The sequence below is a fragment of the Panthera leo genome, chromosome A1, assembly GCF_018350215.1.
Source record: "Panthera leo isolate Ple1 chromosome A1, P.leo_Ple1_pat1.1, whole genome shotgun sequence".
In the NCBI taxonomy this organism is placed as follows: domain Eukaryota; kingdom Metazoa; phylum Chordata; class Mammalia; order Carnivora; family Felidae; genus Panthera; species Panthera leo.
The window spans coordinates 169,976,272-170,003,410 of record NC_056679.1 but is presented as its reverse complement, the minus strand read 5'-3'; positions in this window follow the sequence as shown (position 1 = coordinate 170,003,410).

Sequence of the window (27,139 nt, the reverse complement as noted above, 5' to 3'; positions counted from 1 at the left end):
AAGTGACTATCCATTTAATATGGACTGCTACATAACGGTAACCACAAACAAAAAACCAGCGATAGATATGGTTTTAATTCCAAGTATACCACTTGGTATAAATTCTCTATACTCCATACTTTTAATTCCAAGTACACCACTAAAGAAAGCCAACTTAACATGAGAGAAGAGAGCAAGGGAAGAAAGGAACAGAGAAAAACTACAAAAATAACCACAAAACAAGTAACAAAATGGCAATCATACCTATAAACAATTACTTTGAATGTAAATGGACTAAATGTTCCAATCAAAAGACATATGGTGAAGGAATGGATAAAAAAGCAAGACTCATCCATATACTGCCAACAAGAGACTTACTTTAGACCGAAAGACATGCAGTTGAAAGTGAGGGGATGGAGAAACACTTATCATTAAAATTAACATGAAAAGAAAGCTATATATTATTATTATATATGAAAAGAAAGCTATATATATTATATTGGACAAAAAAGACTCTAAAACAAAGATGGGAGCAAGAGAAAAAGAAGAAAACTATATAATTACAAAGGGGACAATCAACAACACAAGAAACGACAGGTGTTGGCAAGGATGTGGAGAAAGGGGAACTCTCTTGCACTATTGGTAGGAATCCAAACTGATGCAGCCACTCTGGAAAACAGTATGGAGTTTCCTCAAAAAGTGAAAAATAGAACTACCCTGTGATCCAGCAATTGTACTACTAGGAATTTACCAAAAGAAAACAAAAAAACTAATTCAAAGGGATATATGCACACTGATGTTTATAGCAACATTATTTATAATAGCCAAGTTATGGAAACATTCAAGTATCCATTGACTGATGAGTGGATAAAGAAGAGATGACATATATATATAATGTCATATATCTCTAAGTCATAAAAAAAGTCATATATCTCTAGTCATAAAAAATGAATGAAATCTTGCCATTTGCGGCAACATGGAGAGGCTAGAGAGTATTATACTAAATGAAAAAAGTGGGTCAGAGAAAGACAAATACCTTGATTTCACTCATATGTAGAATTAAAGATACAAAATAAGCAAAGGGAAAAAAAGAGGGGGGGTGGTAAACCAAGAAACAGACTTAATTATAGAGAACAAACTGAGGAGAGGTGGGTGGGGGATGAGTTAAATAGGTGAGGGGGATTAAGGAGTGTACTTGTTGTGATGAGCCCCAGGTATTGCATGGAAATATTGAATTACTATATTGTACACCTGAAACTAGTATTACACTGTATGTTAACAATTGGAATTTAAATAAAAACTTAAAAAAATACACGGTGACAAATTAAAATGAAAACACACTGCTTCAAAATCTTTGGGATGCAGCAAAAGCAGTTCTAAGAAGTAAGCTTACAGCAATATAGGTCTACCTCAAGAAGCAAGAAAAATATCAAATAAACAACCTCACCTTACACCTACAGGAGCAAGAGAAAGAAGAACAAACATAACCCAAAAGCAGAAGAAGGAAGCAAATGATAAAGAGTAGAGCAGAAATAAGCAATATAGAAACTAAAAAATATTAATACAACAGATCAATGAAATCAGGAGCTGATTTGAAAAAATCAACAAAGTGATAACCCTTTAGCCAGATTTACAAAAAAGAAGAAAGAGATGGAGAAGGAGAAGAAGGGAGAGAGGACTCAAACAAAGTCAGAAATGAAAGAGGATAAATAACAATTTACACCATAGAAATATAAAGGATTATAGGAGAATATTATGAAAAATTATATGCCAACAAACTGGACAACCTGAAAGAAATAGTTAAGTTCCTAGAAACGTATCACCTTGCAAAACTGAATGAGGAAAAAATAGAAAATTTGAACAGACTGATTACCAGCAATGAAAATGAATCAATAATTTAAAAAACTCTGAACAAACAAAACTGAGATCAGATGGCTTCACAGGTGAATTCTGTAAACATTTAAAGAAGAGCTAATACCCATTCTTCTCAAACTGTCTCATAACAATAGGGAAAAAAGGAAAGCTTCTAAATTAATTCTATAAGGCTAGCATTATTCTGATACCAAAACCAAAGACATTATAATAAAACAGATGTACAGGCCAATATCTCTGATAAACAGATACAAAAATCTTCAACAACAAAATATTAGCAAACCAAATCCACCAATACATTAAAAAAATCACTCACCATGATGACATGGGATTTATTTTTGGGATGCAAGGTGGTTCAATATTCACAAATCAATCAATATGGCACATCATATCAACAAAACAAAGGATAAAACTATATAATTGTTTCAATAGATGCAGAAAAAGCATTTGCCAAAGTACAACATCCATTTATGATTAAAAACCCTCAACACAGGATACATAGTTCAACATAATAAAGGCTATATATGAAAAACCCATAGTTAACATCATACTCAAAGGTGAAAAACTGAGGTCTTTTCCCCTAAACACAATGAGATATCACCTCACATCTGTCAGAATGGCTAAAATCAAAAACACAAGAAACAAGTGTTGGTGAGGATATAGAGAAAAAGGAACCCTAGTGTACTTTTGGTGGGAATGAAAACTGGTGTAGCCATGTGGAAACAGTATGGAGTTTCCCCAAAAAATTATAAATAGAATTATCATATGATCCAGTAATCCTACTGCTGGGTATTTACACAAAGAATGTGAAAACAACAATTTGAAAGGATATATGCACCCCTATGTTTAGTGCAGCATTATCTGTGGTGTGTGCATGTGTGTGTGTTTGTATGCATGTATACACACACACACACACACACACACACACACACACACACACATATATATATTCCAGTATAGTTGACTTACAGTATTATCTTAATTTTAAGTGTAACAATACAGTAATTCAACAGTTCTATACATTACTCAATGCTCATCATGATGCTTGTACTTTTAGGAAAAACATTGGAGGTGGGAGGTAAAATAAAAGAGTATATGTCTATATATTAATGATTACAGAGAGGAAAGAAACAATTCAACTTTACTTAGGGGCTAGATTAAAATCTTTGAAGAAACAAAAGAATACAGCAGGACATCAACTAGGATGGTCAACAGTGATTTCAAAAGATACACACACACACACACACACACACACACACACACACACACACACAATGGAATATTACTCAGACACAAAAAAGAATGAAATCTTGCCATTTGCAACAACATGGATGAATCTAGAGAACATAATACTAAATGAGATAAGGATAAGTCAGTCAGAGAAAAACAAATAGCATATGATTTCACTCATATATGGAATATAAGAAATAAAGGAAAAAAGAGACAAAGCAAAATGTAGATTCCTAACTATAGAGAACCTAATGGTTACCAGAGGGGGGGGGGGAGTGGGGAGATGGATAAAATATGTAAAGGCATTAACAGTACAAGCATCATGATGAGCACTGAGTAATGTATAGAATTGTTGAATTACCATATTGTTACACCTAAAGTTAAGATAACGCTGTATGTCAACTATACTGGAATTTAAAAAATAAAAAATGGTAAGATATAATTAAAAAACACTTATTAAGGACACATTTAAGCAAACAAAGTAATTTTTCAAATCACACTCATAAGCTAGAACAAGCCAGTATGGGCATGGAATAAATCCCGAAGGATTACCTGATGGGATTTTGCAGGACCCAGCAAATGATGGAGGATAAACAGAGAGGGGGAAAAAGTCTGTTGCAAAGAGCTTGGGAGGACATATTGTTGCACTTTGCTAGGCCAGACAGTTAAATCATGGCTTGGTTAGTAAATGGTTTGGTCATCCTGTTATATATATAGGAATAAATTAAAGAAACCTAAGTACTAATAACTCCAAATTTATAAAGCCTATTCATCTTAGATCCTGAAAGTGCTCAAAGCTGAAAAAAGAATGTTGCATTCATATCAAGTTGCTTTTAGACTACCGCATTTTACTTCATGGGTTACCTAGAAAAATGAATCACTGTTTTGCCACTGAGCATCTTCAAACAAAGAAGAGAATAAGATTGACATCACTGTTCAGATCCATTAGTCAAACTACAGTGGCTTTGGACAGGTAGTTTCCAAAATACATCAGCCTCATTTATACCCAAAAGCAACAACAGATAGTGAGCATTTTTCTACTGTGGAATGAGGCTCCCAAATACTAAGACATAAAGTGGTTTTTGACACACACTGCTTTTAGGAAAAAGATTGGAAGTGGGAGGTAAAATAAAAGAGTATGTGTCTATATGTTAATGATTACAGAGAGGAAAGAAACAATTCAACCTTACTTAGGGGCTAGATTAAAATCATTGAGGAAACAAAAGAATACAGCAGGACATCAACTAGGATGATTAACAGTGATCCCAAAAGATACGCCACTTTGGTCTAAATATGTCCAAGGAAGTAGAAGATTCTGCTCATTCTTGGCAATTTTTGTTCTAATAAATGTCACCACACTATTTATTGGTCTTAAGGAGTTCATTCCTTCTAGCCCAGTCATCCTGCATACCATCGCATAATTAATTTGGATTCTGGAAATATACTATCTGAAAATGGAATAATTGGTAATTTGACTTTTCTTGGTCACTGATGCACTCAGAAAGATGTGTTTTATCTGTTTTTGACCTGGATTAATCCAGGCTTCCATCATTGCAATGAAATATGCCAGCTCTCTGAGTGTAAATCTGATTTTTTATTAATACAGAAAAATAATATGTTATTTATTTGAGCATATAATGGTAATATGGCAGGTAATATGTTCATTATCCCATTTAGTTTTTAATTTTCACATCAAAGTGTCAGCTAAATCATGACATATCATTTCTATTTTTACATTTGAGAAAATCAAGATGCAAAGAAGTTAAATAATTGGTTCAAAATCACACATTTTATAGGGGTAACATCCAGAATAAGATCTTCAGCCTGCCTAAATTGTGCATTTTCCACTCATCTATATCGGCCTAAGGAAGAGTGAATGAGAGCTGACAGATAAGAGGAGAACTATTGTAAATGTGCTGCTCAACATTCAACTATTTATGATAGCATAGGGCTAAGGAAGGTGGGCCCCAGGCTGCATAAAAAGAATTCCCTTTGTAGAGTGGATTCCAAGACTTAAGGGCAATAATTATTTTGTGTGTGTTCCCACCTCCACCACCACAAAGTACACAACTTAGTGGTCTTTTATCAAATGCAGTGTGATGAAGGTGCACTGATCAAACATCAGTGTCAATAAATGTGGGGAGTCTGGGGAAAATAGACTAATCCTCGGATTGGGAGTATGTGCAAAATTCAGTAGTGGCTTTAGAATACCTAGAAAGAAAGATCCTAGGGGTGGCCATGTGAAAAATAAAAAAAGAGCAAACCGGGTAATTTGTCTTAAATCTGTGCTTGTATGAAAAGAACGCTCTTTATGTTTTAATGTGGGTTGTTTTGGAGTCACGTTAGGGGCTGATAGAAATCACAAAGAGCTAAAATGCTGCAGAGCCCACATCGCACTCCAGTGATTTAAAAGGCAGAGCAGTGGGGAGAATCATAGGACACAAGGGGTGGGAAGGACAGCTGCAGGATAAGTTGGAGATGGCTTTCAGATTAGCAGGAATGCGTTCACACTGATTTTGCAAGAAGGATGAAGTGGGTATAATGAACAAGGCCTGAGAAGGCCCTGATATACAATTACATTATTTCTAGGGATGGAGTAAAGGAGGAAGCAGCAATGGAGCCATGGTTGGTTAGGCAGTGAGAAACAAATCTCCTGAGGGTGGTCCGAAATACTGAGACTGACCAGGCCTATCGGAGAAATACGGCCATCTGTGCAGTGCAGAGAAATCTGAGTAGTGCTGGGCAAAGAGGCAACCAGAGGGAATTTTGGAAAAGTGTAAGTCAGTCATGAGGGGATAAAGCAATTCCTGTGGGAAATATGTTATTTTAATGTTCTAAATGGGGTTGAGGCAGAAGGGACTGGAGTTCATTTTTTTTTTCTCTTTTTCATGCCTCATTTTCTTTATAAAATCTATCCTCTTCCACCATAAACATTAAAAAAAATTAATCAATAAAAATACCTTGAATTTTCTGTGGCCTCAGTGTCTCCCAGAGATTAAGCATATTCTCCAAAGTTTTAAAAGAAAAAAACATTTAAAAAATGGGGGCGCCTGGGTGGCTCAGTAAATTAAGTGTCCAACTTCAGCTCTGGCCATGATCTCACAGTTCGTGAGTTGGAGCCCCACTTGGAGCTCTGTGCTAACAACTCAGAGGTTGGAGCCTGCTTTGGATTCTGTGTCTCCCTCTCTCTGCCCCTCCGCAGCTTACGACCTGTCTCTTTCTCCTTCCAAACTAAATAAACATTAAATTTTTTTAAATAAATAAAAACCAAAATGCTTATTTTATGGAAGTTTTGAAGTAGAGTTAACAAATAGGAGGTCTGGGCTCTGAAGGCTCCTTCTCATCTGCATGCCACCACCACTCACTGTTACAAGAATGCAGCTTTTCACCTTTTTCAGGAAGAATCTTTATTCCTGCTGACAGCAGGATTAATGGCTGTGCTCAGAAGAAAGTCAACTGTCACAAAAAGTTTAGTTCTTACAGTTGTCTTCTCTTTCTTTATGCCTTGTAAGTTTTTTTTTTTTCCACTTTTCTGGATTAAATGGTGTGCTCATGGCAGACCACAGAACCTGATAGATTAAGCAGAATGGGCTGAAGATTCTATAGTTCACAGAATCTTTGGAAGATTAAGGAAAAGACTCTAGGCCTCTGCCTACACTGTGTAAGGGACCACAGAAGTTCTGCTACTTCTGCTCACTAGAAACCACCACTATAGCTGCCAACACTAGAACCATGTGGCTTTTGCTCCTGTTTTTAAAATTACTTATTAATTTATTTTTGCTAAGACAGGTGGAAGCTTATTGTCTTTTCAAACAATAACCCCAGTGACTATAGTTACTGTTCATTGGAGAATTTCCATGAAATGGGAAGAAATCTCATATTTATAGGTCTGATGAGAGATTAAGGAATCGTTTTGAATTTTCTGGCTTAATGTAGCCACGTGGATACATAGGTCTGGCATTTTCAGCATGTGGACTTGTTTGGTGATATTACATCTTCTTACATGCTTTACAAATTCACTTAGCACCAAACTAAATCAGAGTAACTGGTATGTGACATTAGGGTTAAGGGGTTATGAAGTGGCCTATATGATCTATCTGGAGCAAAAAGCAAGGGAGGCTGTGGGATTTTTGGCATCAGCCATGAACCCCGCTCATACCCTCAAACATGCAGCTGCCTTGGGCATCTCAGAACCTATATGCAACACCTTCACAGACCTTCTGGAGTTTGTGACTCAAGGTCAGAAACCATTGTCTTAGGGGCACCTGGGTGGCATAGTCCATTAAGCGTCTTATTCTTGATTTCAGCTCAGGTCATGATCTCATGGTTTGTGAGACTGAGCCCTGCATCAGGCTCTGTGCCAACAGCATGAAGCCTGCTTGGGATTCTCTCCCTCCTTTTCTCTCTCGCCCCCCACTGCACACACACGCTCACTCTATCTCAAAACAAGTAAATAAACTTTAAAAAGAAAAAGAAGCCATTGTCTTAGAAAGACATTAGAAATCAACATGTCAGTTCTAAGACATAAAAATATTGAAATAAGGATTAAGTAGATCCTTAGAAAAGGATTAAGACCCCTTCCTTTTCAAGGGAGAGAATAATACTTATTTTTAGAATTAATTATTGTTTAATATAGTAAAATCATTTTGAGAGATAAAATTCAAAAGAATTAATACAAATTCAGAAGAAAAAGCAACTGTGTGAAACAATCCTGAAGATGTCATTTGTTTCAAACACTTAACCTCAGTATCGTTAGACTGAAAGAACAATTAATGACCTATCTCAGACAAAAGCACTGATAAAACTGTGGTTTAAATAAAATACAGTCTATTTTTAACCAATCAAAAACTTATGGAGGGCTTCTTAAGGACATAGAACACCTGGTCTATCTAAGAAACTTTACCTCTGGAGGGAAATAAGATTAACATACATGAAACTACTAGCAAAAAAGACAAAAAGTGAATTGTAGTTCATACTATGAGAGCCAGATTGATAAGCAACAGGCAAAATTTGACATTACAAGACATATTCAAGTGGTAAATTAGAGTATAATTTATTGCATTCAATACTTAAAGACTAGCGTTTTATGCTCTTCCCAAAGCAAGAGTCATTCAGAAATACCTTACTGAATATTTAGACATTGACTTCATGGTAAAAATAACTTTCTAAGGTTGAAAAATAAGAAGTAGAAGGGAAGTGAGTTATATCACTCTCAGTGTGACTGCCATCTTTGTAACAACAGTATCAATTCCCAGAAACATCATCAAATATGTTCTTCAAACAGAGACTTTGATCCCAAGTATCTCTTATTACTCTTCCATAAGTCTACCTTATGGACTGACATGATAGGAATATTTGGTACCTCTGAACAAAGATACACACGGTCCTTGTTCAAAGGTATAAATGAGGAATGCCATAGGAATATGGTTATTTTTATGGCTTCTAGAGGTTGCTCATATTCCTCAGCTCATAACCCTGCATCCCTCCCACCTCCCCCTCTATTAACATATCTCCATTTTTCTAATTCTGACCTTCTGCTTTCTTCTCATAAGAATCCTTTGTGATTACATCGATAATCCAGGATAACATCCTCATCTCAAGAGCCTTAATTTAATTACATTTGCCAATTCCTTTTTGCTGCGTAAGGTAAGATATTCATAGGCTCCTGCAATTAAAATATGGACATTTTAAGGGGGGCATTATTTGGCCTACCACAATGGGCACCACTAACCATTTATGACTGGTCTTTTTCTTATTTAAGTTTGTTTCACACATCAGCAACAATTCTGACTTCAATTTTTCTTTGTGAATACAGATTGGGATCCATTTTTTCCTTTTACACAGATTTGTGACTATACAGTGGCAGAATTTTCTAGGATATACACAGATGAGAGCCATCATATCCTTGCAGCAGTGGGAAGATAAAAACATCAGAGGTGACGATGTTAGCGAAAGCTTGGGAATAGGGTAACTTGAAAATGGTTTATTAATTAAATGGTGTTTAATTAATAAAATGCTTGGAGATAATTTGTGAATTTCATTTAGTAGACTGCACTTGTCCCTTTTTCTGTGAATAATTAAGACATGACAGTCTATGAAAATACACAGCCTCTCTTATGGTGAACTGTACTCACCTGAGGTGACAAGTTATTGAGAGAAGAAAAGACTATCAATAATGGTTTTATATTTTAAAAACAATAATTTGCTCTTAGTCCAGACAGAAGCAACATGCTGTGCAAAATTATACATCATGTATCAACAGCTGAGAAGTAATATATATCACTATCAATGCTGCCTGTATAAAAGCCCCCCAAATTACCATATCTACCAGTAATTTTTACTTTAACAGAGAGAAAAGGGGACTCAGGAAGAAACCAACTTCTTCTTATAAATGGTTGGTTTAACACATAGTGAACAAATTGATGTGTAAATTGGCTTTGATGAATGCTTGTGTTAAATGTGGTTATTTATTATGAGTTCCATTACATAAATTGGTTGCAAAATTATAACAAATGTTCTTTATTAATCTTACCTTCTCTGTGGCTAGAGAATGACTCAAGGCAATTATCTTTCATGGACTTCAGCATCATTAGGGCTGATGTGCTGAGGAGGGCAGACAAGTTCTGATAATACAGAGAAAAGAGAAACATGTCTTTTCTTTGCTTCTTACATGGAGAGATGTTATTTCTCAATACAGTTTCCTTCATCTCCAATTAAATCCTTCAAGTTGTTAGTTTCTGGTATTTTTGCAGTAACAGCAGCTGTAGGTGTAAGAAATATCTTACATATTATGTTCTTTATGGTATGACATTTGAAATTTAAACAGATGGCATAGATTCGGGTCTTAAGGAATTCAGAGTTTGCCTAAGATGGCACAGGTGCTCTCAGGCCACATTTGGCTACTTGGTAGGAGCTTCAAGCATTTGCTCGATGGTCCAGTGACAGATTGCAGAACTGTCTTACTGTTTTCCTCTTCAGCATGGGATATAAATAACTTGAAGATAGTAGCTTTCTGGGAAAGGAAAAGAAGTATTTCTTCCAAGTACACTTTTACAGCCTAACACTCAACCAGAATCAAAGAGTTAAAGAGTTATCCCAGTACATGATTTGGAGCTACCTCTTAGTTATCAGGAGCCTTTTTTTTCAGTTATGAGTTTTTTAGTTCCCTGCTTCTCATTTCCTCTCCCCTATAAACTGTTCTTGCCCTACTTATATCCCTAAGAGGGGAAAAACCAAAAGGGAAGAAAAAGAACTCATTCTGCGTATTATGGATCTCTAAAGATTGAGGGTGGGATTAAATGGTGCAGGTGGATGGGGTTTACAAATCATGATTATATAAAATAACAAAAATATCAGTGCAAATTTGTCATCTGGAGAAGTCAAGTTAGATGGTATGCCTCCATTTTTCATTAATGAATATTTATTGAGCACCAATGATATGTGAACCTCTCAGCTGGGGGCTGGGTGCTAAAGGTTAAGGGGGCAGGGATGGAGAGAGAGAAAGTTTATTGCACCAGAAATGATAACCAGGACACTGGTATCCAAACACTGCCTCATCTCGATGCTAATTGCTAATCACTGATATGAATGCTTATAAAATAAGTTAGAATTAGGTGCAGCGATAAAAGAGAATATCCAGCAAATTAAATGAGATACAAGTTATTTCATTTATTTTTTTGTCTTACTGAGGTGAATATCTGCATAGGCAAAGTCCTATATGAAGCTCCTTTTACCTTCCTGTACTACCAGGTATGTCCTCTTTTACTAAACTAACTTCATGGTACAAGATGGTTGCATCAGTTTCAGATCTCATGTCAGCAGCATTTGAGTCAGCAAAACAAGGAAAAGGAGGGAAAAGACCATGCTTCCTCTCTCCCCCTTTAAGAATATTTGCTGGAAGGGGCACCTGGGTGGCTCAGTTGGTTGAGCGTCCGACTTCAGCTCAGGTCATGATCTCACAGCTCGTGGGTTCTAGCCCCGCATCAGGCTCTGTGCTGACAGATCAAAGTCTGTAGACTGCTTCAGATTCTCTGTCTCCCCCTCTCTCTGCACTTCCTCCACTCATGCTCTGCCTCTCTATCCTTCAAAAATAAACATAAAAAATTAAAAAAAAGAATATTTGCTGGAAGTTGCACATCTTCCATGTACATATAATTGGCCAGATCTAGCCATAAGAGAGGCCAGGAAACAGAGCCTTAGCTCCAACTGGTCACATGCCCAGCTAAATATTGTGTGTTCTGGGACTTTCAGTTTCTACTCAGGATGTAGAATGCTGTAAAGAGCATTTCTTTTGCTCTTATAACAATAACAACAGCAGGAGAAGCAAAAACACCAAATAATATGAAAATGAATAACTTTTCCTGAATGCAGCAGAGAAGTGATGATCACATACTAACATGAAATCCAAGGAAAATACATCCAGCAAGAGTTAGGACATGAACACTTGCTTACCTAGGATAGATGTTATCTGTCACAGGTAAGAATTCAACTTAATTCTTAAATGAATTGCTAAAGGCCAACTGTGGTTTGGCAAGTATAAAGAACCCCTGGATAATATAAGCACAAAGAGAACTTCCATTCATCACAGGACTTTCTGTAAAGGATGAGGTTCTCACACAAGAGAACTAAACATGTAGACCTTATGATATAGGTCTGGAGAAATAAGGGCTGTGGGGGGAAAACACAGGTCATTCTCCCCTGTATATTCTATGAAATAAAAGGCTTAGGCTGTTAGAGGCAGAGAAATAAAACCTGATGCCCTAAGGCAATGATGAAAACCCATTGATGCTGGGGGAAGGGAATAAAACAAAACCTTATACACTTGAAAAAGGAATGATGCTGGGACCAGACCTGCAGCTGAGAGTGAATAAGATCACTGAGAAAGACCTACCCCCAAGACTCAGCAACATAGTATCTGCCGAGGACTGACACTTAAACAGAACAAAAGTGGTCTACTGCTTGAAGAGGAGCAGAAGCATGCAGAGAGACCCTTTTTGAGTCATAATGCAAAAGGAAGGCCCAAAATTGAGGATGGAGCAGATGTTGAAGAAAAACCCTCTGGTAAACCAGCCCACATGCTAAATAGAAAGTTATCCTGGAGGCTTTGATGCTTGTTATACCAAGAGTAATCCTAGCAACAACTCTAAAATGCAGCTAAACTTATAGCAATAATGACCCAACCACTCCCAGCATACACACAGAGACACAGACACACACCAAACAAAGCCTACCAAAAGGAGACAAGTGTCCATTTCCAGCCTTCAAAAGTTTTTACCTCAGACTCTTCTCTCCTACACAAGATGGCCAACTTCATCTTTTAACAAAAAGTTATGAGGCATGTAAAGCAAATGAAAACAAACTTCTGTCAAGAGACAAAGCAATCAATAGAACCAGACTCAGATATGCTACTGATGTTGTCCATAACTATTAGAGAATTTAAAAGAAATATCATGAATATGATAAAAGCTCTAGAGGAAAAGGAGAACAACATGATGACCAGATAAGTAATTCAGCAGAGAGAGACAGTATAAGAAATAAACATAAATACTAATGAATCACTAAATTCTACTCCTGAAACCAATAATACATTATATGTTAACTAGCATGAATTTGAATAAAAAAAATAAATTCTGGATATGAAAAGCAGAGTAACAAAGAATGCATTCAATGGGCTTATCAGAGACTTAATACAGCTGAGTAGAAGAAACAATGAATTTGAAGATGAGTCAATATAAATGACTTAATCTAAAACACAAAGAGAAGTGAAGGGGGGAGAAAACACAGACCATAGGAAATATTAAAGAAATACTTGTTGAAAAATTTGCAAAATTAATGACATAAACAAAATGTCAGCTCCAAGAAGGTGAGAGAACACCAAGCGTGATAAAAACAAAAGCAAACTAACAAATAAGCTGGCAAACAAACTAAGACACTTAGGTAGATTATATTCAAACTGCTGAAAACCAAAGACAAAGAGAAAATATTGAAGGTAATAAGAAATGAAGGACATATTACATACTGAGGGGAATTGTATATATAAGAATTATAGGCTTCTCATGAGAAACTACTCAAACTGAAAGGAAATGGAGTTACATTTTTTTTTAATGAAAAGTAAAAAAAAATCCTGTCAACTAGGAATTCAGTATCTAGTAAAAACAATTTTCAAGAGCAAAAAAGAAATAAAGGCCTTCTGAAGCAAAAAATTAGCAAATTTATAACATGAAGATCAATACTAGAAGAAATGTTAAAGGAAGGTCTTCAGGCAGCAGCAGTAGGCTACCCAACAGAACTCAAGTCTGTACAAAGAAATGAAGTGGATTGGAAATATATTAAATGTAGTTAAAAATCATTTTGTCTTATTTTTAATTGGTCATAAAAGAGACATGGCTGTCTAAAGCAAACAAAGTAACAAAGCATTGTGTATTTATAGCATATATAAAAGTAAAACATATAACAAAAAATAGCACAGAAAATGAAAGGAAGGAGTTGGGAATATACTATTGTAAGGACCTTCCACTATTGTGAAGTCATAATAAATTATTTGATGTATATTATAAAATTTTTTTAAAATTTATTCCTCTTTTTTTGAGAGACAGTGTGAGTGGGGGAAGGACAAAGAGAGAGGGAGACACAGAATCCAAATCAGTTTCCAGGATCTGAGCTGTCAGCACAGAGCCCATCGTGGGGCTCGAACTCACAAACCGTGAGATCATGACCTGAGCAGAAGTTGGACGCCCAGTTGACTGAACCACCCCAGATGCCCCTTGATGTATATTATAAATTCTAGGGGAACCACTAAAATATTAAAGAGGAGTATAAACAATAAGCAAATAGTTGTGATAAAATGGAATAACAAACATTTTTAAAAGGCAGAAGGAGAAAAAGAACAAAGAACAAAGTTTGAAAGATGGAACAAAGAGAAAACAGCTAGATAGATGATAGTCTTTAATCCACACATATCAATAATACTTTAAAGGTAAACTGTCTAAAAACATCAAGTAAAAGACAAAAAAATGTTACATTTAATAAAAAAAATCAAGTTCTAATTATATGCTATCTATGGTAAATCAATTTTAGTTATAAAAATATAGGTTAAAAGTTAAAAAAAGAAAAAAGATATTCCATGTAAATACTAATCAAAAGGAAGATAAAGTAGCTATACTATCAGCAGATAAAGGATAAAGAGGTATATCACATGATGAAGAGTGGAAAGGAGTACGTTCTTCAAGAATTGGATAACAAAGCTACAAAATACCTGAAGCAAAATGTGATGAAACTGAAAGGCAAAAATGACAAATCCAGAATTACATTTGAATACTTCAACACTTCTCTTTCAATAGGTGATAGAACAAGGAAACAAAATCAGTGATGATGGAGAATATCTGAAGAACACTACCAACAAACATTACCTGACTGACATTTCTAGAACATTTTACCCAGTTATAGCAGAATACACATTCTTCTCAGTGCATGTGGAACATTCCTCAAAATAGACCGTATTTTGCACTATAAAACAAACCTCAACAAATTTAAAGTAGTAAAATTATTCAAGAGACATTGTCAGACCATCAGAGAACTAACTAGAAATCAGTAAGAAAAGGCTACCTAGAAAATCACAAGATATAGGGAAATTCAACAACTGACTTCTAATTATTAGATATTCCATTGTTATTGAAAGAGGGAAAATGAGATATTAAGGGGCAATAAGCAGTCTGTTTTAGGTGCAGACGTACAAATACATTGATTATGTTGACAGAGTGACTCCATGTTAAGTTAGCAGAGCAAAAGTTTTTAATGCGGTTATTATGAACTCAGTGTTATGCCCTCCAAATTTGTATATTGAAGCCACCTAATTTGGAGGTTGGCCCTTCAGGAGGTAATTAGGTTTAGATGAGGTCATGAGTGTGGGGCCCCCAGGGTAGGATTAAGTTCTTTATAAAAAGAAGAGATCTCAGAGCACATCCAGTCACTCTCTCTCTTTCTTTCTCTCATTATGTGAGGACACAGTGAGAAAGTAGCTGTCTGTAAGCCAGGAAATGGGTCCTCATCAGGAATCCCAGATGGTATCTTGATCTTGGATTTCCTAGCCTCCAGAAGTGTGAGAAATAAATGTCTGTTATATAAGCCACCTAGTCCATGGTATTTCACCATAGCTGACTGAATTAAAGAGGGAGACACCACCCCAGTTTTATTCAGCCCACCAATATTTCCTTTTACCAAGATGCTAGACTTTCTAACCTCTCTTATTCCTTCTGCTCATTGACCATTTTATCAAGATTGTGTTTCCTTTGTCTATATATCCATCCCTCTCCTGCCCCTTAGTGCTGACCCAGTGCTCTTTTGGGAGGTAAGGAGGTGGGAGAGCAGCTGAAACATGAGGCTGCCACAACAGCTAGAAACCTCAACGAATTTAGTAATACCACCTAGAGAATTATTTCAGTATCAGGGATTCCTCACACAAAAGAGCCCAAAAGGCTAACTGGTAGGACAGACAAGGCAATGCGAGCTCTACCATTTCTCTAGCTGGGCTAATGATGCATATGTCATAGGATGCATACATAGGAGACACAGGGACATACAACATGCTCAGTATATCCTTAAGCATGAAAACTGTGTGTTTCTTTCATCCATCCACCAAGCCCCTCTCCTCTTAATTTATTACCCTACCCCTGACAAAACTCCTGTAAACTCCACCTCAGTAATTCCTATTCTTTTGTGATTGTAAGTGCAGTGTCATCTGTACCTTTTTATCTTAACTTAATCTTTAAATATATAATAATACAATAAATAAATGTCTACATAATCTCTAAATTGACTTAACATCTTGATGATCAACACATATTCTGACAAAAACAATTTCTTCTAATTCTACTGAATCAGTAGATTTTATTTTCATCAAGAAAATGTATTTTCAATATCCCTTAATATGCTTGAGCACAGAATTATAACCTTTCTAAAACCTCTAACCAAATTCATTTAATTATTATTATTTAACCTAAGATCTGAGCATTCTTCAGCATACTGTATTTCTTTTCCAACTAATACTACCCATCATGTTTTAAAATTATTTGGGTAATATCTTTCTTTCTTATCAGATGAAAGTTCTATAAAGCATGGATCATTGCTTTTTTGTGTGCTCATTTTATCCCCAGTACCTGGAATGGCACCTTGGCTCAATAAATATTTGTTGCAAGAATGAATGAATGAATGCATTCCCACAGTATGTCCCACAGAAATTTCTCTCTCTCTCTCTCTCTCTCTCTCTCTCTCTCTCACACACACACACACACACACACACACACACACACACAGGAGCCTCAGACCTTGCTAACAGACATATAACAGCCTTTCTCCAGCAGCGTTTGACACAGTTATCTCATCATTTTCATCAGATATGCCCATGCTTGTTAGCCTCCGGGCATACTTACAAGCAGTGCAGCAAAAAAGGCAATCCCTGCCATGATAGTTTATTGCAAAACAGAGGGAATAAAATAAAGCAAGCATGTAGTGCTACACATACACAAGCTAATAAACAAACAAAAGGTCTAAACCACTGTGGCATCATTGTGACAGCAGTGTCTCGAAGAAACTCCGCTGGCTCTAACTCCTGTCAGAGGCAATGAATGCCTGTGGTGTGTGTGCTATAATGGAGCTGGGGAGAGAATTGTGTCCAGTTCTTTGAAGCTATCAACATGCACATGGCAGATGAATCTTCCCAAAGGTGACCATTTCCAGCACACAAATTCTCTTCTTTAGTTTGGGATGTGGCCTTTGTGCTATTATATAATTATCACCAAAGAACATTGTTATTAAAATACCAAAACAGTATATTTTAAGATGCATTCAGAGTCCTGAGGCCAACAGGGTAAATGGAAGTTTGTTCATGTTATATATAACCAGGTTCCAATAGCCACAGCAGGTCTTTACTTTGGCTTTCCTGCGTCTCAGGAATAAGGCACTTGCAAGGGAATATTTCATTGCTGCCTGGGCCATTCCTCACTACTTACAATGGGATTCCATCTACTTCAAAATTTTCCTTAATGGCCAAAAAAAGACATGTTGGGGCATAAGGAGAATACAAAAGGGATTAATAGCATATGCTATGTCAAATTCAGTTCAGATTTCCCCATCCAAAAGATGTCATTTGGGACTGGACTACAACACTGAGCCAAGGTTGACCCATCCCAGGGGGCAGTAATAACGGGTCACTCTGCAAAGTGTGCAAGATGGCAGACTACGACTGTCCTCCAAACTGTCTTTGACAGTTTGAAAATCCGTCAAAAGATAATCCTTTTGGCCAAATATCTGGTCTTCCTCTTCTATGAGGTAGGAATCTTTTGCAGCAAGATAATGTTTAAGTCCAACAATTTTTATTCATCACTTCTGATGTTTAACAGAGATATGACAGTCACGGAATGTGCAAGAGGGAAGTAACAAGGAAAGTGAGGAAGAGAAAGTGGTTTCAACATAAAAACTCAATTGGCTATCGGACTGGCCAGGGAAGGCATAGTCATCCTTTATTTCTTAATGTTCCCGAAGACAGGAGATAAGAGTCTGCAGAAGTCACTCCTTCTCCCTCACAGGATGACTCCTTCTCTGACAGATATACATACCTAACAAGAGTGCCAGTGGTTTTTTTTTTTTTTGGGGGGGGGTGTAGGATTATCATAGCAGATGCCTATTCTGTAGCTGCTACAGACAGGTCTGACTTGCTCTTTACTTTTGTTGGCATTTTATTATGAATTTCACTGTGGCAAGAGAAAGGATGAACCTGAGCTCCTGAGTGGTGACAGCCAATGGCCCATTTATTTCTAGTGTCAGTGTTTTCCTGAGCTCCAGTGGAAGCATGGCAATCTTGAAACCTGTCTGATATTGGCATTTAGAAAAGAGCTTGATTCTTGCTCAATTTATAGTACATCTTGTCCTTTGAAAGGCTTATTCTAATGCAAGGTCATGCAATATGTTTGTGTGCAATTGATGTTGAATTTTTATGCCAGCTGAGCTTCATTTCAGAATTCAATGCACTTGTTAAAACAAACTTTACTTTTATTTCAGCACAAACTTTGCTCCCAGAGCTATCAAGCATCTGAGGTTTGTTTCAAAAGAGAATGTTTTCAAACTCATCATCCTGTGGTCGTGGATGTATGAGTTCTTTGCTCAGACACACATTGATTTAGTCTTTGCTGATGTTGGGAAAAACACAAGCCCGATCTAATTATATCACAACTACCTAGATGTCTTGAAAATCTTTTTTTGATGTCTCTGACATGGAACACTTTCCCCTGCTTTGAGACTTCTTCCATCATCTCCTTTACTCTTCTTTCTCCCATCATGATTAAGTTCACATGACCATATGATTCATTCAGTGTGATACTAACCACCCTAAATCATTGCCATCCTTAAAACACCTTGCTCACTTTTACAATATCATCTCTCCTCTGCCTCTGCCTGCTTACTCATATACTGCACACACCGCCTCAACTACCTCTACCTGGAAGTCTTAGCTTCTATTTATTTTTATTTTCCTTTATCAAAACTGTTATTTGCATGGTCTCCAACCCCTCTTCACAAGATCTTCCTTTTTTGGGGGTAAGGCCAAGTAGGGAAGTAAAGAAAGCAGCCTGCATTTGGAACCCATGACTGAAAGACATAGAAACTCTTGCCCATATTTGCAGCACAGGGCATGAGGCCAGAAAACAATTGTTAAAGTCCACCTCAGAGAAAGTTCCAAAAGTCCAGTTGGTGATAGATAGCCAAAAGTTAATCAGAGCAAGGGAGTTTGACCTGTAGGGACAAGAAGATGTTGAGTAGTCAGAGAGTATGAAAGGGACAAGATACAAATCTGATCCATTGAACAGGAGCCTAGGGAATCTCATCAGAAGAGATAAAAACCCATAGTAGGCTACTGGGTTTTTATAAACATATAAGAAGAGTATTATCTTGGGTTGATTTTTATGGATTTTCATTGATTAATGGAATCCATCTGTAAAATGAGTGGCAGTGAAATTTAATCTGTCCTTCTCACTTTAATGGAATGTTAGATGAATAAAACCACCTTGGACTGATGAGTTTAATCAGGATCTGTAAACATTTAAAAGAAGGAGGAGAAGGAAGAAAAAGACCATGGCTCCCCACCCTCTTGCCCCCTAGCAGCTAAAAGGGAACCCTATAGGCAAATGGAAATCAGAAAACATAACTAAATGAAATGTGCTCTTTGTTATGAAGTCCCTTTTCCACACTTCTTTTCTTTCTGCCCTTTCTGTCTTTCTTTAATTTTTTTTTTCTTTACTTTTCTTTTGAATGTGACTGTGAATTGGTGTGCTGGTGACTGTTGCTGCGTTCTACTGGCCTGGGAATCTAGGAGAAAGGAAGAAAGTACCAGAAAACTGAGAGGAGAGAAAATTATATAATGAAACACAAAGTAAGAGGAAACTACACAAAAGTTTGGGAACAGCTGAAATTGTGCAGTCTAATACTTCTTGGCCAGACACTTCTCATGGGCATTTTTACTCTCCCTTAAAAGGCAGAACAGGGCAGGCTTCTTGTTTATGATGAATGTACATGGGATACATTCAGGTCTCTGTAGGCTGAATCTTTTCAACAGGGACCTTTTCAAGAAATTTTGAGGGTATGTCTAACGATTCATCAAATGCTTTGCAGCATTCCAAACCACTCTTGTTTGGGGTCAGGGAGAAAAATAGCCCCTTTTCAGAAGTGCAGAACCAGATTGGTTGTCCTCCGGCAGCTGTTGAGACCTGTACAGGGACCCACCAGGAGACTCTGGAAGGGGCTTCCTCCCACCTGCTCCATCTGAGGGAGGTGTTGGGATCACAGAAGGCCTCCAGCGGAGTGTGTGCTTGATCTTCAGCCCTGAAGAGGGACTGCGCCAGATGCTGTTTCCTTCTGTACAGGGACCTATTCATTTAAGCAGCAGCCGCCAAATCTAAAGGTTAAAAAAAAACAAAACCAAAAAACAGCCATTTTCATATCCAATATTCAATATCTACTTTAATTAAAATGGATACCTATTTAAATTATTTAAAGAAGATAGCTCTTTGATCATGAGTGCTCATTTCCAAAGACTGAAGACAGCAGAACTCAGCCTCCTCAAGTCCTAATTAAAGGTGATAGCCTGAATTAGCATGTAACTACTTGCTATGTTTGTCACATCACTAGTAAAAGTAGTTTTAGTGTTCTTATTTTTTCTTACTTAAATAGATTGCTCCTTCCCAAGCAGAGAGCCCAAGCTCTTCCTTCCCAGAAAGGGTGGTGGATCCTGTTGCAGTCTGAAGGATTCTAGAGGAATATGAATGGTGATAATTACTTGGAAGCAATGAAATAATCACTGCTGAGTTTCCCAAGCATTTTAAAACTCTTTCTTATTCTAATATTTGCTCCAAGACTGATTATTTGATATTTGATGTCACTTATTTCTAACGCAGCTGAATGGTTTTTGGTAACTAGGCAGCAATGAAATTTGCAACTTCTTTCCTAATGAACCAGTATTTGAACCATTAAAGAGAAAAATCAATGAGATTGTTTCAGATTGTTCATTACCCCCTTTGCAAACATACTAGCAAGGAAATCAGCTGTCTCACCACATGATGTAACCTCAGTGGAGCTGGAACATCATAGGATACATTGTCCATGAGAAGGGAATTGAAAGCAGCAAGTGTTTTCTCTATAAGGCCTTGAAGTAGTATTCCATGGTGGGCTGCAGGTCCTGGGATATTAGAAGTGTGCAGAGGACTCAGAGGACAGGAAGATGTTTTTTATTTGTTTTTGTGTGACCTTTGATTTCCAGTCCCGTCCCCCACCTAGAGAGCAATGGTTTTTAACTTCAACTGCCCAGCTTTATGGCTCTTCTGGTAACAGGCCCTACTCTCAGGCCACAGGCACATGACTATGAACCAAGTCAGAGCAACATCTTTCTGGACAGAATGGTTAGTACCAGGATGTGTTATCAAAGTGAAACAAATTAGGGAATGTTTTAAATTGTAGGTGCCAGAGAAATATCCATCTCTCTCCAACTGGAGAGCTGAAAGGGAGAGAGCTCAAAGTAGCAGAAAGTTATGTTTCTTCTGCTTAGAAGAGCTGAAAATTTATAAAAGCTACAATGCAGGGACAGAATCACAATGGTATCTGAGGCCCTAGTTCCAGAAGTCCCAAAGGCCAGCTGCCTCCTGCTCTTTCTATAGTTTGATTATATGAGCCAACACAGTTCTCCTTTGTTTAAGTAAATTTAGCTTTTGTCACTTGCAACCAAAGACTCCTGACTAAAACAACGACTTCAAATATAAAAGTGTCTCACCCTCCTGCTGCTTTGCATTTGAATTAAGCTTTCTTTTCTCCAGCACATCAGCTCAGAACGGTATCTTGCTGTAAGTGTATCTTGATACTATTCTCTTGCTTTGTGTTCCTTTTAGCTATCTTTGGAATTGGTGCAAGGGGTGAAGGCTGCGCCTGTTTAGGTGAGGCCTGAGTTTTAAGCACCCACTGAGAAAGAGAACTTCTCCCTTGTTTGTGGAGCATACACAGCCAATGCTTTTCCCATATCTGTCTGACCTTACTGTTTGGCATGCTCCAGTCCCTTCTAACTACAAATATCTGCATCTCTGTGCCTAAAATCTTCCCAAGCACTGCAGGGAGTCACTCTTCTCCTGTACATAAGGCTGGAAGTTCCAAAGAATTAAGTTTTTCAGGAGCAAGCCTCAACCAATGATGATCAAGAGTTGTGCAAAACGCCTGAGGTCCTTCATGTCTTAAGTAGCACAAACTGAAGGAACATTCTGGTGATTTCTCATTGTTTCCCCACAAGTTTTCCTCAGTTGCCCAATCTGGGGCTGACCTAATAATACACTCTTTATTGTCTTCCATCCCTTACATGTGTCTCTTCTCCACTCTCAACCAGTATTTTCTATACTTCCTAAGTAATCAACCTGCATAGATCCTGGTTTTAGTGTCTGCTTCTGGGAGAATCCAACCTAAAACAAAATTTAAGAACCAGAAGTAAAGAATTTCTTGTCCAGAGAATGTGGTTTGAGATTCTCAGGATAGGGATGTGGAAATTACATCTTCCAAAATCAAGAAGTTTTCAGAAAATAAGGGAATAAGAGCTGGTTTTGTAACAGAAATAAGCTGTTGCTTAAATGACCAAATGATTTTTAATGAGGGTATCAAGACAATTCAGTGGAGAAAGAACAGTCCTTTCAAAAAATGATGCTGAGCCAACGATAGCCACATGCAAAATGAAAATTTAAAAAAAATTGTACTCCTACTTCATACCATATACAATTAATTCAAAATGGAGGAGTTAAAACTATAAAACTCTTAGAAGAAAGCCTAAGTGTAAAGCCTTGTGATTTTGGATTAAGCAATGGTATCTTAAATATGACACCAAAATCACAAACACCAAAATAAAAAATAGATAAATTGGACTTCATCAAAATTAAAAACACAAAACTGGGAGAAATTATTTGCAAATCATATACCTGACAAGAACTTCTATTCTGAGTTTAATTCTTACAATTCAAAATTAAAAAGTCTAATAACCCAATTTAAAAATGAGCTAAGGATTTAATAGATATTTCTCCAAAGAAGATAAACAAATGGCCAATAAGAAAAGATGCTCAAAATCATTAATCACTGGGGGAATACAAATCAAAGCCACAATGAGATTTTCATTGTGGTTTGCATACCTACTAGGATGGTTAGTATCAAGAAGATGAACAATAAATGTGTTGGTAAAGATGTAGAGAAAGTGAAAACCTCACACATTGTGGGAATATAAAATGGTGCAGTCACTTTAGACAATGGTTTGGCATTTTCTTAAAAAGATGAACAAAGAGTTACCATATGACCCAGAAATTCCATTTCTAGGTAAATACCTAAGAAAAATGTAAACATATGTCCACACAGAAACATGTACACAAATTATCCAATTATTATCCAAGTGATAAGTGCATAAAAAGAATGTAGTACAGGGAATGTTATGTGGTCATATGAAAGGGATGGAGAACTGATGCACGCTACAACATGGATAAACCCTGAAAAGATGCAACATTAAAGAATCCAGACACAAAAGGCTCATGTTGCGTGATTCCATTTATATTAAATATCCAATATTGAGTCATAAAGTAGATTAGTGGTTGCCAGGGACCGGGGATGGGGAGAGGCAAATGCTGAGAGACTGCAAATGGGGATAGGATTTCTTTTTGGAGTAATGAAAATGGCAAGCAGTCATAGGAGGGGGGAAAATGTTTAGACAGAGCTATGAGAAATCAGAATAAATTATCTAGATAAATGATTAGTTGCAGATCAGACTTTTTGGCAGAGAATCTACATGAATGAATTAAATTTCTGGGGAAATTGCAAGGTAATTCTGAAGGGAAAATATGTTTGTAGCTCTGCAGTCAACTTACATAACTAGAACTAATATGAGCAAACCTGGGTTCAAATCCTATATTGCCATTTAGTAGTTATAGGCAAGTCAGTTGCTTCTCTAAAATGCAATTCATTAATCTATTCTGTGATGATAACATTCTGGACTTATAGATGTGTTTTGCCATGAATGATGGATGAAGAGATACTAGGTGCAATCATGTCTGTGGTAATCATGCCACAGTGATGTAGAAGACAGATAAACTCTCTCTCCTTATAGGACTTACATGCTGGGGAAGAAGATGGTCAAGCAAGGTAAAGAAACAAGACAATTATACACTGTGAAAAGTGCCCTAAGGGAAAGTAACAGGATATGTAGTAATGAGCGATGATGAGATGAGGAATTGATTTTAGACAGGTGGTCCAGAAAGGCTTCTCTGAAAATATAACATTTGAGAAAAGAACAGAAAAATAAGAATCCGGCTATGCAAAGATGTCCAGAAAACTTGCCAGGCAAAGAGGACTTTGAAGATCAAGACTATGAGAGAAAAGATGAAAGTCATGGAAAAAGAGGGAAAGAAGCATATTTAAGAAAGATCAACCTGGCAGAGTACATTGTGTGGGAAAGTCATCAGGTAGGCCTAGACTATATAGGTCCGGGGCCCAGATTCACTATAAGGAGCATATGCCATCATATATGGAAAATGCTCAGCCTCCCTGTTTAGCAAATGGTACTCATCATTAATAGGGCACAATAAAGCCACTGTCCGTGAACTTGATTTCTCTTAAGTGATGCAACAGAGAGTGTGATATGGCTGTGACATTCTTCTTCATGAAGACAACCAGGGAGAGGACTTGATTGCTCTGGCCAGCAGGCCAGTGACCCTTTTCCTCCTTTTGCACTCTCGGTGTATTCCTTCCAGGATACAGACTCCATCAAAAGGGGACAGGATTCTTAGGAGAAGAGCATGTAGGAAATGCTCTGGCCTCCCTCCTAGCAACTCCATCAGTGGATGTACCTTGTGCCATACTGTGTAAAATGTGTGCTTTGCCTTTTTCAATTAAAATTGATCAGCATGACTAATACTAAAGGACCTGGTGCTTTAAATCCACTAAGGATTAGCATGTGGGCTGTGTGGGAGGCTGAAACACAGCCATAGAAGCTCTCACACAGAATTGCCCTAGTTACTACAGAAAAAACCCTAAGAAAAACAGAGTGTAGGGAACGCAGATAGGAAGCCAATCCACTCCTGTATCATTGCATGTTTCTTATTTGTAATGATGGGGTTTGCTCACCTGGAGGACCAATTTTTCTCTATGAATCTTAAGTTGACATGTTAGAAATCCAAAAAGGAAGTACAAACCATTACATATTATAACGGCTCAAACATTAGGGGAGAGCCAGTGACACATGTTCACAAATATAAAATGAAAATCTCCCTTTTATTTTCTTACATCTAACATATTGGAAGAAACTTTGGGGGCCCATTAGGCCCCAATTCTATCCAGCTTCTAGCCAAACCTCTCCAAGGGAAGGTCAGTTCACTCATTTCTTGTTTTTGCTGCGGTTGTGAGGCAGGATTGAGAGCTACGATGCTGGCTTTGTCACCTTTTTTTCATTTAACTTTCCATGAACTGAAGGACAACAGAAACAAACCTACATATTACTGTGAGTCTGGAGAAACTGGGGATTAAGAATAGGGAAAGAGGCAATGAGGAAGAGGATATACTAGTTTAATCCATACCCACACAAATAAATATATGGTACCAGGCTTGGAAAATCCTTATTAAGAAAACATGAGTCTGGCTGTATTCTGAATCTAGAACTGAGGCTCGCCAACTATGGATACCTTATGTGATTGCAACTGAATCATATTAGTGAACACCCAAATATGTATACATGACCATACTTTCTGAGAAATACACACTTCTTACAGTCTTTGGCGTTGTGTCCTAACTATGCTTCATCACAGCATATCAGAGTTAATTTAATCAACTGAATTTCTAATATGACTTCAAGATGCAATTGCGGTGGTCATATTTCATTATGTTATTAGCTATATATATATATATATATATATATATATATATATATATATAAGTATATGTATGTATATATGTATATAGAATATGTATATACATATATACATACATATATATATATACATTCTTATACATATACATTCTTATACATATACATTCTTATATATGTATAAGAATTGAAAATTCTTTTACACTGGCAACTTTCAAATATATATATATGAAAGTTGCCAGTGTAAAAGAATTTTCAAAAATATGTACATAGATGGAAGTATTTGATAAAAGGGCTATTTTCAAGTAATGGGTTTAGGTAAGTACATTAAAGTCAAGACAGTCTTCTGAAGTGTTTTTCCAAACTGGGTTCAGCCTCCTTTTCTAAAGAAGCAACCATAAGACACAAATACAAATTCTGCAATCACAAATGATGAATGGGTCCAGTTTTTCCTTGACTGAATGTGGGCCATGGCATGGCCCGTGAGCACACAAAGGTAAGTCAGCTCCGGGCTCTATTCAAATTATTAGAAGTATCTTAGCTGATCTTCTGCCATATCCTCCAAGTGACATTTCTTGTGACTCACATTTGAAGCAACTTATGAAAACCATTCCATATGTCAAACTTCATTTCATTCAATTTTCTTCTGGTTGAAAATTGACACTAAAGATGTTTTGTCTTTCAGAGCATTTTCCTTTGGGAGCCAAAGGCCTGATGATGTATAATCCTTCCTGAAGGCTTTATGGCAGGGCTTCACAAAGCAAACATTTTTTCCCCTTATTTTATATCACCCTGACAAACAGAAATGCTGAGCCATTTAATTACAGAGCCTGCCTGACACATCCAGAGAGTCAAATATTCTGGCGGTGCCTAGCTGAAGGGGAAAAATGCACTGAATTCCCAGAGTTACTTGTCAAGACAATGACACTAAGGAAACTAGTAAATAAGCTGGCAGGGCCAACAGTGGATGCTATGGTGTGCCTGAGTGGTCCCCATGGTCCTGAGTCAGCTCCATTAGCCCTAGAGCACTGCATCTTATGTTGCTGATCCTTTGTTTTAGCTTCAGGCTGAGTAGCCAGCAGATGATGGGCATAGGTCAAAAGAACAAAGGTCAAGCCACAGGCCCATATGTCATGAGCTGGTCTGTGCTTTATAGAAACTTCCAGATCTAGAGCTTGCATTCCTAATTCCCAAGCTAACTCACAGAAAGAATCTGTACAGATGCAACTGAATATTTCTTCCTCAGACTCCAAAATATGACAGACAATCCCCTTAACCATGCATGAGTGCACCAAGATATTATATCCTGTAGTGTTTCAAAGCTCTAACACATAACCAAAATGTATCAGGTTACCTTTATTTAATGCCTTTTCCTCCCTTTAGAACAGTTAATTCCTGTGATAATTTCCAGTCCATTTTATAGTGATAACTAAAGTATGAAAGTTACTCTTATGAATAGTTTTTGTTTGCATGCTTTAAAGTTTTCTCTTTTTCTTTAATCCCATCAATCATGGAAGAAAAAGAAAAAGAAAAAAATACACTTTCTATGAGACAAGCAGTATTCTTGGAATCAAGCAGTGGGAATTATGGACAAGGTCACTGTCCTTCAGGAAAATACGTTCAAGTTGAGGATTGGGGGACAGAAAA